A 19375-nucleotide genomic window follows, 5' to 3' on the forward strand; every position below is an offset into this window, starting at 1 on the left:
GAAACCTCTGCCACCCGTCTTCCTTGCCTCTTACAGACACCTGAGCATGCATCCATAACCTTCAGGGATTCCATGGTGATAGGGTGGAAACAACAGATAAAATCAAGGAGGTCTTCCATAGTGGGATATTCCTTTGTAGGTCACTCTTCTCTCCTGCAATAACTCTTTCTGGCAAGCAGGACGTCCAGTTCATGCCTTGCATCCACAGCACCCTAAGATGTGCAGGGAAGAGGATCTGCATGAGGAAGGACTGCAAGACTGAGCATTGTCTGTAGAAAAAGGACCAAGAGGAGCTCTGAAGCAGAGGCTAAAGCAAATGCAGTAAACTGTTCTACCATCCAAAGTCTGGTTTACAGAAGTTTCACATTTGCTGTATTTACACAGGCTCCTTTGCATTAAGCTCATGTCCCTCCCATGTGCCTGTTCATCCTCAGCTTTCTCTCTTGTGTTCCTAAGCAATGGAAAAAGCAAGACACAAGCTAATTTTGAGCTGTGCCTGGGCTCATCAGCTCAGAGGCTGTCTGGTCATCCAGAAGGACAAACAGAACAAATAACTGTCATCTTTACACTGTTGCTTCTTAGGGAAGGCACTAATTTCAAACTTTCATTTTCCTCTACTCAACCATTGTTTTTCATGAAATATGCAGCTGTTCCCTATCTTTAACTTTTAGCTGTTGAAGTTGGTATAAGTTGGCCATTGGACCACTTATGGAGGCAGGTGTAAAGACAGAAATCACAAAAACCCAGTACCTTAAGGAAACCAGGCTAAAGTATGGGGTGTGTTTTGCATCTCAACATCTGTACAGATCTTTCTTCCATCCCTAGCTCCTTCTAGAGTTACATCCATGAGATGCTGCCTGCCCACTGTGGTGTGTGTGTGGAGGCTGTGCTCTACCCATAACATTTCACAATTCCGTGAGCCTCTGACAGTTTGTTAAACAAGATAGTCTTGACTGCATGCTTCCTACAAATGTTTCCATTCCTAGATCCAGCACTTGCTTCTCCTAATTAAAGGCAGTGTTCCCAGTTTGGGTATGTTTTGCCATCAAAAAAGTGAAGGGAGTATTAAATTAATGAAAAACACAAAATACACTCTTACCGTGAGATAATAGTACACCTGATAACTTTAGAAAGTTTCCTCTAGTTAAAATGCAATTTATTAAATTCAGCTCCTAGTCTATATTTCTTCCTGTTTGGTGATTTTTTTCTTACAATAACATTCAGGGCTATTTAAAAATAAATAAATAATTGTTGGTAAATATTTCATAGAATTGTTTTGGTTGGAAAAGACTTCTAAGATCATTGAGTCCAACCATTGACCTAACACCACCATGGCCATTAGACCATTTCCCAAAGGGCCGAGTCCACACTTTTTTCTACAGACTAAAGAATTTTAGTTTCCTCAGCTGCTCCTTGTAAGACTTGTTCTTCAGGCTCTTCACCAGCTTTGTTGGCCCCTCACTGTAGGAAGGACATTGAGGTGCTGGAGCATGTCCAGAAAGAGGCTCATGAAGGACCTGGAGCACATGGCTTATGAGGTGCATCTGAGGGACCTGGGGTTGTTCAGTCTGGAGAAGAGGAAGCTGAGGAGAGACCTCATCACTCTCTATAGCTACCTGAAGTGAGGTAGGAGTGAAGAGGGGGCCCGTCTCTTCTCCTTGATGACAGGACCAGAGGAAATTATTGCAAGCTGCACCAGGGGAGGTTTAGGGTGGGTATCAGAAAATATTTCTTCACAGAGAGGGTTCTCAAACATTGGAATGGTCTGCCCAGGGCAATCGTGGAGTCACCATCCCTGGGGGTGTTCAGGCAGTGTGTAGACTTGGTGCTTAGGATCATGGTTTAGTGTTGACACTTCAGTGATGGGTTGAAGGTTGGACTGGATAATCTTTGAGGTCTTTTCCAACCAGATATATTCTGTGATTCTGATTCTGTTGCCCTTCTCATCATATAATGATGTTGTTGAAAATGAAGACAATGATTTAGGATTCCTGGTGACTTAATGCTGAATTTTGTTTAACACTAGATTTCAGTAAATTCTATTAGTGTGAAGTTCAGATATTGTTTATTAGGTTTGGGAGAGGCTGTACAGGAGAAACAGAAAATACACGGCAGAAAATTAGCAGCAGGGCATATAGAAGTGAGAACAGAAGGTAGGTGGTTACCTTGATCCAACCAATATTTGCCACGTAGGTTAACCTTGCTCAGGATTTCCATTGAACTGGGTCCCCTATAGACAATGACACTGTGCTCTTACTGTGATGAATTTGTACATATTGAGCTGAACCTTTCCAACAGTGAGACTCCTTTCAAGCCAAACATAAGCTGAGTATTCCAGGTCTGGTAGTTTGACATTATCCCTTGTATCCTTGTAATTATTTATCTCTTGGGTAGTGTGAGTCTTTGTTCCAGCTTGAGTGTTTGAGCTGTGCTTTGGGTATGTGGGTGGAGATGCTTTGTGAATGTGTGTTTAGCTTCCTGCACAGTTATGAAAGAACATTTTTCTTAAATATAAGAATCCCAGGAAAGACAGAGATTGCAGCCCTGTAAATCCTAGAGCACCAGTAACCTCTGCAAAGACCTCACACTTTCTTCAAGATTCATCCCCAAGGGAGAACGAGGATAAGGGAGCAGATTTAGATGGTACCATGCTATGTGGCATTAATGACAGTTGCAGTAATCTGCTTTACTTCCTATATCTGGAGGGGCTGTCCATGAGATGGCATTGTCCAGTTTAAAGGCTTCAGGAACTGACCTGTTCTTGAAATGGAGGAAAAACATGCTACAAAGAATCAATTTGGCTCTCAGAACATGTTTTGTGCATGATCAGGTGAATTAGGTATGGGTGGAGCCAACTTTTGCACTGGGCAGTGATGAGAGAAGACTTAGAAGGAGCCAGAAAACCCGAGGCTCAGGTTGCAGTAAAGAAAGCCAGCTAAGCAATTGTGTACATCCTGTCAGTCTCTGCTGTGCAGCAAAGATTCTGCCAGAGAAAATATACTGAGGAGATATGTTTTGGACCTCTTTCTGAAGCTATCAACAGTAGGTGTTGTAGCTCCTGTCTTGAACTGGCCTGGGTGCTGCCTGCAGGTTGGTGTTTTGGGAGGAGGACATCAGTATCTGGGTCTGAGCTTGTTCCACAGTGGGATGACTCCAGCATTTTGGACATCTCACACAGGTTTGTCATTCTTGCAGAGTCTGATGTGGGCTGAGACTTTCAATCTGTGGTGTTGCAGTGTGGCTGCTTGCATCATAGCAAAGCAAACATCTTTCTGGAGTAAAGCTACACTCTTGGCACAGTCTATTTCTCTGTGGCCTCCTTTTCAGTATCAAGCCTGTTTATGAAAGTATCAGGTGTACCTGACCAGCTTTTCACCTTTATCACTCCTGTCCCAGCTCCTGGGCCATATTTAAGAACCAGTGAGTTAGCACAGATAGGTGCAATTCTCAAAAACAAACTGGGGGAATCAGATATTCTGTTCTGGCTCTTTCTAAGTTTAAAGACACTGCAAGTCCTTACAATTTAATCTTTGGCCATTTCATGCTCCAAGGCTGTGCACCTCTCTGCCCTCCTCTCCCTTTCCACCTTCCTTCATTTCCTTCCACAGAACTATTTCCGTCCTCCAACTGCAAACCTTATTAAATCGCTCATTAGGCCCTGCCACTTCCTTGTGAAAAGCCATTAAAGCTGGAATGCTGAAGAAGAAGGGCAGAAGCCTGCCTGAATCTAGAAGACTTTCATTTAGCAAAGCCTTGCACCAGCAAGCTATGTTGAACATGTAGGGCCTGATCTGGACAGGTCCTGAGCACACTTGGTGTGCAGAACTCCTTGAAGCACCCTTTACAAAACCACAGCCTCACCTGCTTTTAAGGGATCTGCCGGTCTAAGACACCAAGGGAGATGACAACAGTGTCTTGCTACAAACCCAGGACCAGGGGAGCAGAAAGGTGCCCAGGGGCTGGACCAAGGGCTCAGCTTGGGATGCAATGGCTTATGGGATCTTACTGAGTTTTTTCTCACAAACTCAAATCTTAATATCAAAAAATGAGTTTGCACTGCCCAGACAGTGGCCTGATGCAGAGGCTGCCATGGAATAGCTCTTCCCCAGCCTTCCCTGGCTCCTGCCTGTGCCCTGTGAGCGAGCAATAGGCGCAGATATCCTGCCAGGGCAATTCTGCCTCTGTGTCCCTCTTCTCCCTCTCCATGACCTTTTTAGTCTAGGCTTTCCATCTTGGGCATTACATGGGGACAGCCTGCTGTGTCCAGGGCTCACCGTCCCATGCAAGACAGCATGGCATGGGGGAAGACTTGGCTTAGCAGCATGTGTTCACCATGGGGAGAAATCACAGCAGAAAGATCTCATCAGCAGGCTGGGAAAATGGAGCTTTCAGTTTTAGCTCACAAACTTGCTCTCAGCTTATATAGCAGTATGAAAGTTTTCAGATTAGTGTTATTTTTTTTTTCCCTGTCTTTGTGATGTAAGTCAGTATCATAGAATAGTTTAGGTTAGAAGAGGCCTTAGAGATCATCTAGTTCCAGTCCCCCCAAAATATGGAAAGATTCACAAATTTGTGTGTCATATAAATAATGTGTTGTACCATTGCACCAGTGGTACTGCTTTTCTTTCTGAATAATGACTAAATCACTAAAGCAGTCACAGGTTTTAGATGCTCAGAATTCAGTAACTTTTAAAATAAAAGTAGCTTCTAAAATAACAGGTATTTCTGTGTCAATCCTGCTGGAGTCTGCTTCAGTTACAATCCTTCAGCTACTAAAGTATCACCGTTCCTTAGATAGGTTCTAAAACATCTGGAAAACCTCATGTGAGCTAGAAAGAAATATTGTTCCCTGTTTGGCAAAACACTACCACAGTTTCCTGGGGCTGCAGGCTGCAGATTTCCAGAGCTCTGGGTCCAGAGCAGCAAGATGTTTTTCCTGCAGCATGTCTTCACAAGTGCATAGACAATGCTGGCAGCTCTGCTGCTGTTGAGGAGCAGGTTGTGTAGTTTTGTTGTTTTTTGAACCTACTGTGAGAGCTGGGCACTCAGGATAAAGGCACAAATAGCTTCTGGACTTCTCAGCTGAGAATGTAGGAAATGAGTCATTAATTCACATTTTCAGTTGTGCTGAAAAAAAAAGAGGGAAAAAACAATGTTTCCTTTCGACTAGAAGAATAAATTGTTGTTTTATGCATTCGGAGAGAGCTGCCAGCAGGCCTTTAGACTCTCAGGATTTATCCCCAAACAAGAATAGTTTTATTTCAGATACGAAAGTGGAAACAAGTGTGCCTCTTCATTCAAAAAAGAGAAAACTCCCGAAGAACCACATTATCTGCTGATAGAAATCAGCACAGCTCCAAGTTTATACTGTCTGAGATGCTGACCACGGCTTTGGAGGCAGAAGTGATTCGAAGAGTAGCATTGTGGCTCTTTTACCATTAGCTGGAGGCTGAGGGGGAACAGGGAAGGTGCAGGGAGCTACAGTTTGGGGAAGCAGCTCATGTTTATCACAGTGCTGCCTGGGACAGCTCTCCATGCAACCCGGGGCTTTTGCATAAAAAGATGTACCTTAGGTGCTCCTACCCACCTCCTAAGTGATCTGAAACAATGCAAAGCAAATTGTGCTGCATTCCAGCAACCTGTTTAGAATCCATCCTTCCCACCCCTGTGATGGAACCATTGCCCCAAGTGCCTGGCTGGCCATGGCGTCTCCTCTGCTGATGCTAGTGCCTGGCTGCTTGTGTTTTGTTGTCAAGATGTGGTCTAGGTGATGCTGTGACTACAGACTTTTACTCATGCTATATAAAATTATAAAATCCCTAAAATGGATAATTTTTTGTATTTTCTGGGCAATGCCACCTGCCTTGTATAAAAAAGGCCTTGGTCCCTGTTTTTCCTCCTTCTTTTATGTGCCGAATGAAACGGATTTTTTACCCCAAGGCATTTCCAGGCTGAGACAGGCCACAGCAGGAGTCCGCAGCTGGTTCAGTGGAGAAGATATGAAGCAATGCTGGTCAGAAAGTCTTGCTTCATCTCAGCTGGAGATCCTGCAAAATCAGGATGATGTTTCTTGTAGCTTTTGCAGCAAAGGAGGACTGGAGGCATAATTTGGAGGTGGCTGCTGTATGGGGAACGTTTTTTGAGAGCACAGGAAACGCAGGGTGAAGGAAAGCAAGCGCTTGGCTTCTCCATTGAGTGTGGGGCACATCAGATGCACAAACTGACTGTGTGACAGCCCTTTGCTCTCAGTTCCTGTGGCTAGTATTGATTTAGCACCCATAAGTAGCAGGGTGGGATAGCATCCCCAGTAAGGCCACGTTACCAAGCTGGTAAGCAGCAAAGATCCTTGACTCCAGACCATTTTCTCAAGGCTAGAAGTAGTAAACCCAAAAAAACTCATAATGATGAAAAAGTGCAATGCTAGAGAAGAAGGAAAATAGGTAGAAAAGTTTTTCTGTTAAAGCCCCTTGCTGCAGTGTCACTCCTGTTCCTGAAATGCTGAACAGCAGGGACTGCGAATGTGAAACCCCTTTAGGTGCCTGCACAGCTGCCCTTCACTAGGGCTGAGCAGCCAGTGATGGAAGAAATGCTGGATTATGTACTAAGAATAGTATTTTCTTACTGAATTTTAATTACCTTTCATAAAATGTCCCTTGTTCCTGTATGATACCAGTGGGGTAAAAAGTAGTGCTGATTCTGAACATATCTATAATTTCACTGTATTTAGGTCTTTCTACAAACTCCCCCATGGCAAACTGGGAATAGCTGTGTTTCCACTGTCTGTTGGTTTCTCCACTAGAGTTTTACCAGGATAACCCTGTGTTGGCTTCAAACTGATGTTGGAGAAGGGATCATGATGGTGACATGCCACATTGAGACTTGTTGAATCTTTGTGTGAAGCTGCCCAGTATTAAACTGGCATTAAAATTGCCTTGGCCACCAGTGTGTCTGCTCTGGCTGCTGTCTTGGCTTTGAGGAAGCAAATATCCTGGGCTTGCTGTGCATAAACCTTGTAGATCCACTTAAAGAGAAGTTAGCAATAGAGCAGTATCAGGAGCAAGTATATCTTCATATATTTTTCATTCACAACCTCTTTTCCTACCCAATAACTCTTGTAATTATGGTATATATAAATACTATAAGGAGAAGCAGCCCCAAAATGATCCCTACAAGATCTACTCCTGCATAAACAGCTCATGCATGCACCTGTTCCTCCCCAACCAGAGCCACTCTGTATCTTTTTTTCAGTAAAAATTGCTTCTTGAAAGGAAAATATTCTTACTGTTCATACACCTGCATGCCCACATGCCTATCAGGCTGGCTTTTCCAAAGTAATCCAGACTCCTCTTAAGGGGGAAGGCAAAGAGACCTTGTTGCTGACTTTCCTAGGACAGTATGGAGGCAAACAACAGAATCCATAGAATCATAGAATGTCTTGGCTTGGAAAGGACCTTAAAGATCATCTAATTCCAAAGCTCTTTCCATGGGCAGGGACATCTGCCACTAGAGCAGGCTGCTCAAAGCCTCAAGAGCAGAAGGAAAAGAGAGGAAAGAAGAGGAAACAGCCCTTCCCCCATTACTTCCCACCCTGGATATACTCTGAAAGTGACCATGATCAGGCAAACGGGAGCTTTTTGTTCTGGCTGGGAAGTGATTTTTCAGAAGAGCATAGCATCGTGTGTGTCATTTCAGGCACTCCTCTTGGAGAAAGAAGTGGCAAGGAGCTGGGTGGGTGGGGCTGTTGTACTGGGATGTGACAGGAAAAACTAATGAGCCTGTGCTAGGTTGAAAACATCACAGATATGGCTGTTACAGACTTGCTGGTGCTACGGGTTCCTGGAAGAGAGCTGTTTGTCTGAACAGCCATCATGTGTGCTCTAGTCCGTGACAAACACAGAGTAACCCAGGGGACAAGAAGACCTATGTCACTGTGCTATAATAAGACACATGGCATCAGGAACAGTGTTACTGTTTGCAGGAGAACAGAAGGCATTTCTGGAAAAGCCTTCTCCACTGACTAAAGAAGCTCTTCTTGAAAAAAAAAAAGTCCAACCCTGCCAAAATCTTTATTTTTCCCTTTGGTGTATAAATTAAGAATCAAATAGACTGGGTCAAATAGGCTCTTCCCATCCATCTCCTGATGGGAATAAGCAAGGTTTTTAAGGAATGGGCAGCACTGTTCAGATATTAGCATAGGGGCTGGTTTAGATCTGTTCTCATTTGTGCTGTGATTTTCAATTCGTCACCTTTGGTAAATTTGCTTTGCTTTAACAGTCTGAAAGTGCCAGAACAGTGGCCCTGCTGGAAGCTAGCCACCCATCTAACTTGCCCTGATTATGTTGGACAAGAGGACAAGCCCCTTTGTCTTTAAGATGTGCAATGAGAGGGAACCCAAGAGATGCTTCTGCATAGGTCATGTTTGATGAAGTGAGATGCTGAGCTAGCAAACTCACTTTGTTTTGCAATGAGTGCTGATCAATGAGCACCTTCATCTCTTTGGTAGGTGTCCAAGGTGGACTGGTTACACCTAAGCAAGACAGCAAGTTCAGACATGGTGTGTGCTAAAGGCTGAGGGTAGGTGAGATGGGTAGGTAAGATAAGTCCAGGTCTTTGTCATGGGTTTCTAGGGAGAATAGCAGATGCATTGTGCTTTATCCAGGTCTTGATCCAGAGTGTGATTCCCCAGCTAAACCACACTGGTGGGGAGTAGTGGCCTTGCCTGCACAGCAGGTGCATATGAAACCTAAGAGTGAACATGAAAAATGTGTGCATAATCTCCTTGAGATCTTGGAATCTTTCTGGATAGTCCCTGAAATGCTTGGTGATATTTGTTTGTTTTCCAAAGTTAGCAGAAGGGTGGAAGTAGTTGTACAAGGGTAGGGTGAGCTCGCCCTAATTGCAAGGCTTTGCTCACACTGGTGAAGTCATCTGGTTATAGATTCAGGTCTGTGAGTGAATGTACCTCTGACAGACAAATAAAGCCTTCTGTCACCTCCTTGCCATTTGACCCTGGCCCAGAGTTCCTAGTGAAGCCTAATTAAGCCTGTAAAAAACAGTTGTTTGTCATGCCTGTAGTGCATGCAATCCAGCTGGGTAAGGACAAATAAAGTTTCCAAGGGTCTGCACACTGCATTCTGGTGCATTGTTTGTCTTGAAATAAAAAAGATTTGAGCACAGCAGCTTACATGGGAGTTACACTGGTGGGCACCATCACTTCTCTCTAATTATTTTTTTAATCATGCAGATCATTGCTATGACATTGCATTGGGTTGGCAGAGGTAACCCTGGCAGGTTTGCCCTAAGTGCTATAGCTGACAGCTGGGTTCTTAACAGGTAAGACTCAACCTGCTCATTGACTTCTGAGTATAGAAGTGAACCAAGTCAAACCATCACTGCAGATGAAACTAGAGCTTACAGGCTTTAGGAATGTCGGACATGTGAAGTTTATATTTCAGTTTTCCTAGAGAATATCCACCAAGGTCCGTTTTAGAAGGGACATTATCAGTCAGGTACTCAAAGTCTTACTATGGAAATGGGACCATGACTGAACTTTGCAGCTCTGAAGTGTGGTTAAACAGGGAAGAAGTAAAGGGCAGTAAATAGAGCAGAAAACCTATGGAAATGCTTAGTGAGGAAGATGGTGGTGCACAGTGTAGAACCTTGCACTAATTGCTGTTTTCCTGCCTGATTAGATTGTGTCTGACCTCATGACACAGCCAGCAGTCAATGGGCACTGGAAACATATGGACATGGCAAAATACAGTGTAGTTCTGCTCAAAGAGTGACCCATGGGAAAAAAAGAGTGGCCAAATCCCTCTCCAGTGGGACACAAGCAGTGGCTGTCCTGGGAGTGTGCAGACAAAAGACAAAAGGCCTGGCTCAGTTTGGGAGAGGAAGGTATGAGGGTACAGCTAGATGGTGTCACTCATGGATGTAGCAAGGTGATGAGAATACAGGTTGAAGGGTTCATCTGGTAGATACTTTTGGGGTTGTGGAGAGCTGGCAGGAGGTTATATCACAATTTGCTTCAGTGCTTGTTTTCTTGAGCTCTGACTCACCTTTCCTTCACAGACCCAGTTCCCAGCCCAACTGTGGAGCCTCCCAGGCATGTCACAAAAATCATGGAGAGATGTGGGACACCTTTACTTAATTAGTCTCTTTGGTCCAAGCTATGATCAACACTGACTGAGACTGGGGGAGGAGCTAGTAAGGGATACACAGCTCCTGAGGTGTTTCACACACCAGGCTTTTAGTTGGAGACATTGGAAGCTAAAGTTGGGGTGTTGATGAAGAGTTGTGTTAAGGTGCATGAGTTTCAATGAGATTCAACCTGATCAAAACATGCCAGTGACATGGATGATCAGCCCAATGGCTTCTCTGCACCTCAACCTTCTCCTCTGTAATGAGAATGATGATGATGATGGTTATCATACAGCAGGCAGTGAGCAGAAATCAAGAGCCTTGATTGTAAATAGAGCAGAGATCATCATGTTCCATCACAAAGGAATAAGCAGAGACAAAGCAGCTCTTTTTGACAGCTGCTGGGGTTTGATGTGGCTGTGGAGCAGACTGTCTGTGGCAGTCACTGCTTATAGCCCAGTGTGTGTGTGGGAACTGAGGCAAGGCAAGCAGACAAGAGCCTGTGAAGGTGTAATTCATCCTATAGCTGGCCTGAGAGAACATTGGACTGGATGATCTTTGAGGTCTCTTCCAACTGGACGTATTCTGTGATTTTGTGAAAACATTGTGGCTGTCCTGGCTTCCTGTGTGAGCTTAATTAAGGGAGAGTGACTGAAATTTGCCATTCAATTGAATGAGTTTTCAAAGAGCACAAAGTCAACTTCAGTTCCTTCAGTGAAAACCACCTGCATTGTGCCACAAGGCTTAGAGATACCCATTTGATTGAACACCATGCAACAACCTTTGTAGGGCCGTAGCTTTCATATCAAGCTGACAAAAGCAAATTATCCCAGCTGTGTTACAGAGCTCTGAAAAATGAGATTCAACCCCTTGCTAAAATCCTTTCCCTCACCACCAAACTGCATAACTCACCTTCTGGAGATCTTTTCACAATCTGCTCACATCCCAGCAGACATGAAATTGGACAGTTGGAAGAATTACACTGGCTGACACTGGCCCTGGCATCCTGAAAGTCACCGATTCCAGTAAAAGTTTCCAATAAATGTCTGCTTTTGCTAAACACTGACAGCTTCCACTTTCAGCTCTGGCAGCAAATGAGGCTTTTGGCTGCAACTCCCAAGTCGGACTCTTTCTGTGCTTGGCAACTCCTCTGGTAATTATATTGTGTAAATGGAACATGGCTTGCAAGAGTGGTGGGCACTGATTTAGCTCTTGGGCAACTTGGGCTCAGCTCAATCACTTGTTTGCTGATGGCAACTGTGCACACCAAGTATTTAAGCCTAGATCCAAAAGACCATCCCAGTGCCCCGCACCAAATTTACAGCTACTCCGAGAGTCAAGCCTGGTCTCATGAACAGGGTTATCACCTGCATTAGTTGCCCTTTATCAATCCAACTGGTAGCTTCAATTTCAGATATTTACCCTCCATGCAGGAAGAACTGAGCTTGAGGCACAGCCTGGGGCAGTCCTGACATCCCTGTTCTAGAGGAACAAAACTCTTGGTCTTTTTCTAAAGCACCCACTGAATTTGGGGTTTGCCTGCCAGGGGGCACTAGCACATGGCCTAAGGGCAGCAAGTTTTTGTAGAAAGCCAGAATGAAGAGATCGTTCCCCATAAGTGTTTCTGTGTCATCTAATGACTGAAAATAGATATAACCATTTTAACCTGGAATCTTATAACGCTTTAAAAGTAAGTAGTGGCAAACCACGGAAAGCAGGACTTAATAACAGATTGGGATGAGGAATCTGCCCATTGGTAAAGACTAAAACACCTCATGTTTCTTCTGGGTCAGTTTGGGCCACAAGACTCAGCTCTGGCTGTTGTCTTAGATGCCCATTGCTGGCTGGTGGCACTGTACTACTTCGTGTATGTGAGGGTAACGTCAGTCTGGAGTTCATGTGGAGGCTGCAGTTAATTAGCAAATCTCCTTCTCTCTTCATTATTCAGCATTGTTAATGTCTGCGAAAGGAAAGAACAGAACGAGCCAAGTTCATTTCAGTGCTGTGAGAAACACGGGAAATGGCAATGTTCACAAAATAGGAAAAAGGGAAAATGAAGAGATAAAAAAAAATTAATTTCCAGCTTCTGAAAGGACTTTACCAATAACGATATAAAAGATAGCTGAGTGTTCTGCTTAAATGGAAAAAGTGATTACTTCACAAGGAAGTGAATGGCTTTCCATATCTTCTTCCCCTGCCTGTGTCATTTAATTTTGTTTTCCACCACTCTTTGCTTATTATTTGACTCCATTGATGTGGTGAGATGGTGCTGGAGGCTGTTGACATTTCCCCCCAGTGCAAGTGGAAGAGCCATCAAGAATAAGTCACCTTCTTTGGAGGGGACAAATCTGGCTTGTCACCTCTAGAAGTTATTTGTGTCAATGCAAGATTCATACATCTCAGATGAATACATCAAGCTCAGGAAGATGAAAATTCATGATAGATGTCCAGCCTTAATAGTAAAATTGCATGAATCTGTGGAGCTGTGATCCATTCTCAGGGTGAACATGGACCAAGTGCAAGCACAGGCCGGGCTGGAGAGGAAAAAGTGCCAGTCAGCATATCTGTGCCCACCAGCTGCTTCACAAACAGTATGATTTGGCTTGTACTCACTGATGTTCGCAAGCCCAGTTCCCAAATAGATATATCCATCAGATAAAAAGAGCAGTGTGGTGGACAGCTAAACCAGCAGAACCACATGACCTACAGACTTGTGTCTCCAGCTGCCCTTGCATCTTCTGCAGGCTCCCTGATGACTAAGCAAAATGACCTTCTTTTTGAGGAGGAATAACTGGGTCTTTTCTCTCTAGTATGCCTCCTCATTTGCAGGAAACTTCTCATTTTGGGCTTCCCTACAGTAGCATGATATGTGGCCGGAATTACATATGAGAGGCAAAAGTTAATTGGAGGTGGACAAGACCAACAGGCACATGCATGGAGGTGGTTCAAAGAGAGAGTGTGATCAAATAAACCTTCCTTCCACAGGGTATGGGCTAGAAACCCTGCTGGAATCTGTAAGGTTGTAAAGCTAAACTCTCAGGAACTAGGAAACACCAGATTTAAATGGCCTGCACAGCCAGTTTGTGCACATTGGATGTGATGCATCCTTTAATTATCTGATCACCTCTCATTTGGGGTTATTTTAATCCAGTGAATTGCTCCAGGCCACATTAGCACATGCTGTTCAAACCACACACTGAATTCAACATTAATTTCCTTGCGAGCGCCTCTGTAATGCTTCAGCCTCTGATCAATATTAATGAGTTTATCTTCACAGTGCTCCTGCCATAGCTGGTAAACCAGGGCACAGAGAGATTAAGGCTGTGGGGAGGTTCAGTTTTGGGACCCTCATTACAAGAAAGACATTGAGTTGCTGGAGCATGTCCAAACAAGAGAACACAACTGGTGAAGGGTCTAGAGAACAAGTCTTAAGAGGCAGACCATATGGCTCTCTGCAACTAGCTGAAAAGAGGTTGTAGCAAGGTGGAGTTTGGTGAGTTTTTTTCCCAAGAAACAAAGGGAAATGGCCTTGTTAAGGTAAGGTTTAGGTTGGATGTTAGGAAAACTTTCTTCACCAAAAGGGTTACCAAGCATTGGAACAGGCTACCCAGAGAAGTGATGGAGTCACTGTCCCTGGAGATATTTAAAAGACATGTAGCTGTGGCACGTAGGTACATAGTTTAGTGGAGGACTTGGCAGTGTTAACAGTTGAATTTGATGATCTCTTCACAGGTCTTTTCCAACCTGGATGATCAAATTTATTTTGAACAAACCCTGGCTCACTGGTGAGGCTCAGCCTATTGGGTCCTGAGCCCAGACCTCCACCTCTGCCACAGAGGAACTGAGAGAGCAGTTATGTGAGCAGGGTTTGTGTTACCCAGGCAGGTCTTTAAAGTTATGAGAGATGTTTGTCCAGTGATTGCACACTAGGTGCTTAGCAGCAGGGAAACACTAAGACTTGGAACTCAGAACTCAACACCAGGAACTGAGTGGGGTGTAAAGTTCTGCTTTCTGTAATATTTGCCTCTGGGACTATCTTCTGTCCCTCATCCTCCTGTCCTGCCCAACTCCTACCTATACACTGCTCTACTGCCTGGCTTCTGCCAGCTCTCCCTTTGCTCACATCCATCTTCAATGTCCATGTTGCTCCTTTGTCTTCTGCTTTGGCAATGATAGCTTTTTTCTCTCACTACACTTTTATATGACTGTGATTTATGACCCTGAGTTTAAATATTTAGTGCAATGCACACATGTCACAACAGACTGTAAGTGATGTGTTCACCCTGGTTATTATTCTCTTAAATCCCAGTTTTTCCATAGTGAAATAAGTGGGTTCTGCGTCATGTTGTCAAGACTTTTGTCCTCTAACTTCCTGGATTTATTCAGATGAGATAGAAAGCAGAGAAGAAAAGTACTAACTTAAAGAGGTTGACTGGCATTATGAACCTCATGAACAATATAAGCACCTGGGAGCTTAACCAAGCACCAGATGGTCTTGCTAACAAATTGCAGGCTGAGGATTCACATCTGTATCAGCACTTGCTTATTCCACTTTACAGATATGGTTAAAACCCCTATGGCAATTTAAAGTCCTTCCTCCCTGTGAGAAAAGTAGCACAGGCAGCATCCACTTACCCTCTCTCCCTTGCTTTGGTGTGGTTTTGGACAGTGTTTTAACTATCTAACATGAGCAAGGGCCGTAAGTCATCTTAAAGAGCTTAAACTGATCTCAGGTTTTAATGTACGTAAGGGTGGTGTAAGGACATTGATTATACTTAACCCTAAAAAGAACACAAAACACTGCATGTCAAAGATTTGCAGAAGGCTCTTGTTTGGCATGGATGTTTTTTTTTCTTTTATTCACTTTTAGCATCTTGATGTACAGACCAAGTCAAAGTCCCCTAAAGTCACTGAAAAGTCTTCATTTAGCTCAGAGGAGCATTGCTGTTGGTATCAGCTCCACCAGGTTCAGCTGCTGTTGTGGACACCCTTAGAGCTGAGTTTGCAATTTTCTGTGCTGAGATCGTAGTGCCAAAATGAACCTGCAAAACATTAAAACCCATCTGTAAGCACCAGTTTGACTTAGGGTGAAACCCCCAAACCCATAGACTTCAAATTGCAGTTCTTTTTAATTACTATCCAATGAAAGAAATGTCAGTGAACCTTTTTTTTTTTTTTCAACTGAGCAATTTTCTCCTTTAAATAAGCATTTAAACTCCTCAATTAAAATAAGCTATTTTCTCTCCCTTTTTCAAGTGAGCAGTTCTTGTCATAAGTTCATTTTCTCATGACTCTGCGTGATACCCAAGCAGGTTTCCTCCAAATTTCCTAATGGGTCACCTTGGTCCAAGGTTGGAGCTACAACACTCCCACCCTTGAAAATGCCAAGAAATGCATTAAAAAAAAAAAAAAAAAAAAAAAGAATGTGCTAGTCAGACCTGGCATCTAAAAAAATTAAGATGGTAATCCATGCTGCCACATTTGAAGATGCCTTGCCACAGGGTTTTATTTCATCTTAGGCTTGTCCTAGAAGTGATGAAGCATCAGAGATGTCATTTTGCTTTGAACTTCTTGCCAAGCTCTACACTCACACATGACAGCATTACTATCAGCATCCACAGGAGCAGACCAGCACCAAATAACCTTGCTCCTGCTGTATGACAGCTTGCGTGTGTATGTACCTATGTGTGTGAAGCCAATAATCCACCTTCTCACTAGGATTGGCCCCATGTTTTCTGTTGCAAGCAGAAAAGCCACTATCTATGGTTGCTGTGTGGTAGCAATAGCAGCAGAGAACAGCTGTGTTCTTGAGTGGTGTTTGCTTTACAATGAAGCTGCCCTGCCTCAGATGCTGAGGGTTGTTGCCTTGCAAACTACAGCTTGCTTGTGGGGATTTAACCTTAAACATGGACATGGACACGCTGGTGCTCATGCGTTGAGCTTGGACCTGAGCAGCTGAGAAACAGGCATGTTTCTGCTGCTCAGGCAGAAAAGCATCAATAGTGCTGATTTGTAATTGAAAAAAGGAAGATTATATTGTATGACTCAGAAACAACTCTAGGAAAGAGATGCAGTATTACAGTATTTAGGCAGAAGAAAATCAGGTTGCATGTAAACGAGCTTAGAAAGCAGATATGACTCCTCATTATAAGGTAGTTTGCACAGTGCTTATATTAAGACCAGCAGTGAGTGTGGCTGAGCACAGTTGTACCATATGTGAGCAATCCCAGCATTGTTTGGAAGGAGCAAAGTGGTAAATGCATAGTTTTAAAGGTTACTCCAAAAATGCTATCACTTTATTCTGAAATAAAATATTACATATAGAAATTGATTTTAAATTTCTCCCCTAAATTTCCAATATTTCCATAGAAGGCTTTTTAAAAGAGTTGGAACTTGTGCATCCCCTATATAAGAGTTTAGGGGTTTGTGGCATGGAGTGACTGGGTGCCCATGCAGCATGTGTGGCACATCAGCCACTTCTTCTCTTTAGCCATTTTCTGACATAAGCCTTGGCAGAGCTGCAGGGCATGCCCAGGTGATGAGAGATTGCTACTACGTGGCCACAAAAAAAAGACCCAAATTGATGTTTTATCAGTAGCCTGAATTCTGGTGTTACCTGCATGCTTCATTTTACCACTCTATTAATGTTCTTGTAATCTAATTGTATGTAATTAAGCCCTGAATGGAGCCATGCAGAGCCACACATAGCTGCAGCTTGCCCTGCTAATATGCAGCCACTCTGGAGAGAACTTTTCATGTAAGATTTTAATTCTTTAAAAATACCTGTTCTTCAAATAGCTACAATAGCTCTGTAGGAGCTTGTCAGTCAGGCAAGATTACAGGCTCCCTAAATTCGTCCTGACATGACAGATTGTACTGACTCTGAAGGGGCTGTCATGGTCTATTGTGCCAGCGGTCGCTGCCTAATAGGAGCATCTCGTACACTCCTCATTAAAACTGCGGTGGCTCCAGAGATTTCTGTATTACCAGTTACGTCAAATATGAGTTATTTTCTCACAATACTCCCCCCACATTCATGTGATTCTAAAAGTGCAGGTTAAATAAGGAAGAGAGAACTTAGATTTACAGGCTGACATGTACCTTTACCTTATGTGATTTTGATGATGAGAAACTGGCAGTACTGGCAAGGGTTTCAGCAATTTTAAGTGAAATTTTTGCCTGCTGAAAGCAGAAATTGGAAAGTGGGTGATGCTGTCTGTGCAGTGTGATTTTAATGTGATGCTGTAGGGACCAACGTGACTTCATAATAGTGGTGGATGGTTTTGGTATGCCAAGAGAAGTTACATTGCTTGTCATCTGGATGGATGGAGCTCTCTGGCTTTTGTCATGTGGGAGGTCAGAGCAGATGATCACACTTGCCCTTTCTGCCTTCAAACTCTCAGTCTTCTGAAGACAGAAAGCTACATTCATTGCTCTATTCAACAAATCCAAATCACAGTGTAGCATTTCTGAAACCAAGTGATTTATGTGTGAAAGAGAGAAAATATCACAGTGGTGCAGGTTGAAGAGAAACTTGGATCTGGTAGTGAGCTGCATCATTTTAGATGTGCCTGATCACATCTTTCATTTCCCAGGTATGCAGTGGCATGGAGAACCTAGCTGGGGACTCCTGGTGACACTATCACAGAACAGGTTGTAGGAATCATGCACTGAAGGAAATCCTGAGGGTAGCGAGAGGATGGGAAAGCTGTTCAAAGTGCACACGTGTGACAGCAGGTAAGCATGTATCATATGGAATCCTGGGCTGTGTGGGCTGCCCGTGTGGCTGGATAGGCACCAAAGCATCAACTTTTGGAGGTGCAGTAATAAATTGCAGGAGCTGGCACATGCAAAGCCAAGGGGCTCTGCCCAGCAGAGGGTAGCATTGCCCAAACACCCCAGCCCGTTTTCCATGTTTACACCTTAACACACCTTTGAACTCCCACACCAGCCACACCTCCTTTAAGATGGGAGACACAGCTCAGCCCAGACCCAGGGAATCCCCTGCTGGCTGCTACCCTGTAAATCATGCTCAGAATTTATGAGAAATCTGGAAAACCAGCTTCAAAAGTCAAATTTCAAGGAATCTGTTAAAGGACACAATGCATGTTAAACATTTGTGTGCAGTCACATCGGTTTTGAAGTAAATGTTTAGTTACTTGTACTAGGATTTATTTTCAGGCACCTAATTTGATGGTCAGGTTTGGAGCTGCCCTCAAGGCACAGGACAGCCTTGTACCTGCTGGCAGAGAGTTGCCTGATATAATTAGCTAACTTCGATGTTCCCAGAGAATTGCTCTTTTTTGGTGTCTAACATATTCCGAAACTGAATCCCAGGGATGTTAATGATGAACAGAACTCAGTAAGGCTGGATGATAACTTTTGCTGCTGCCTTCTGCCAGTCTCCTGCTCCACAGCTCAGGCGATGCCCATTATAACGACGCTAGAGGTCTCAGTGTTGCCGAGAAAAAGCTGCTTTTAGCCATCCTCAGTGGGGCCATACGTGTGTGTGCCCAGCTGGGAGCCCTATGCAGTGGCGTTGGCACGGTGTCGGGGCTTGGGCCTCTGGCTGAGGAGGCTGTGCTGTGCCTATCCACCTGCCTCTGGGCTTGGTGCTGCTCAAGGGAGTGACCCTGGGGTTTTCATGCCCATTGCTGTGCTGGGCAAGGGGAGTCCCAGGAGTGTGTGTGTGTGTGTAGGCCAGGTGGGCACCACCATGCCCTCCACATCCCAGGGCATCCCGGCTCAGCGCCTGGCCAGGCGATGTGGCATTTAAAATATTTTTTTTTTCTTCTCCTTGCTGCTTCCTCCCCCCGCCTCTCCTCCCCCACTTCCTCCTCCCCCCCCCCCCCCCCGCCCGTCTCGGCTTTCCCTCCCCTCCCGTTTGACGTGCGCGGTTTTGGTGCAATGCGAATTATCTCTAGTCATTCAGTCAGGAGGGGCAGCGCCAGGCAGCAGAGCAACCGCGGGGCTGCCTCCTCCTTTTCCCTTCTCCTCCTCCTCTTCCTCCTCCTCCCGCCATTGCCATAACAACCGCGCACAGCCGCGCCGCACCGCGCCGCGCCCGAAGGGCTGAGCATCCCACGGGGCCCCGCACGGGTGGGATTAGGGGAGGGAAGAGAAATAGTGACATCCTTCCAAAAAGGGGAACAACAGAATAGCAACCCAAACAAGAAAAAAGAACAAAAAAGGGGACTTTTGCGCGCGGTGTCGCGCGGTGGTCTGTCAGGGACCA

The sequence above is a fragment of the Indicator indicator genome, chromosome 3, assembly GCF_027791375.1.
Source record: "Indicator indicator isolate 239-I01 chromosome 3, UM_Iind_1.1, whole genome shotgun sequence".
NCBI classification, from domain to species: domain Eukaryota; kingdom Metazoa; phylum Chordata; class Aves; order Piciformes; family Indicatoridae; genus Indicator; species Indicator indicator.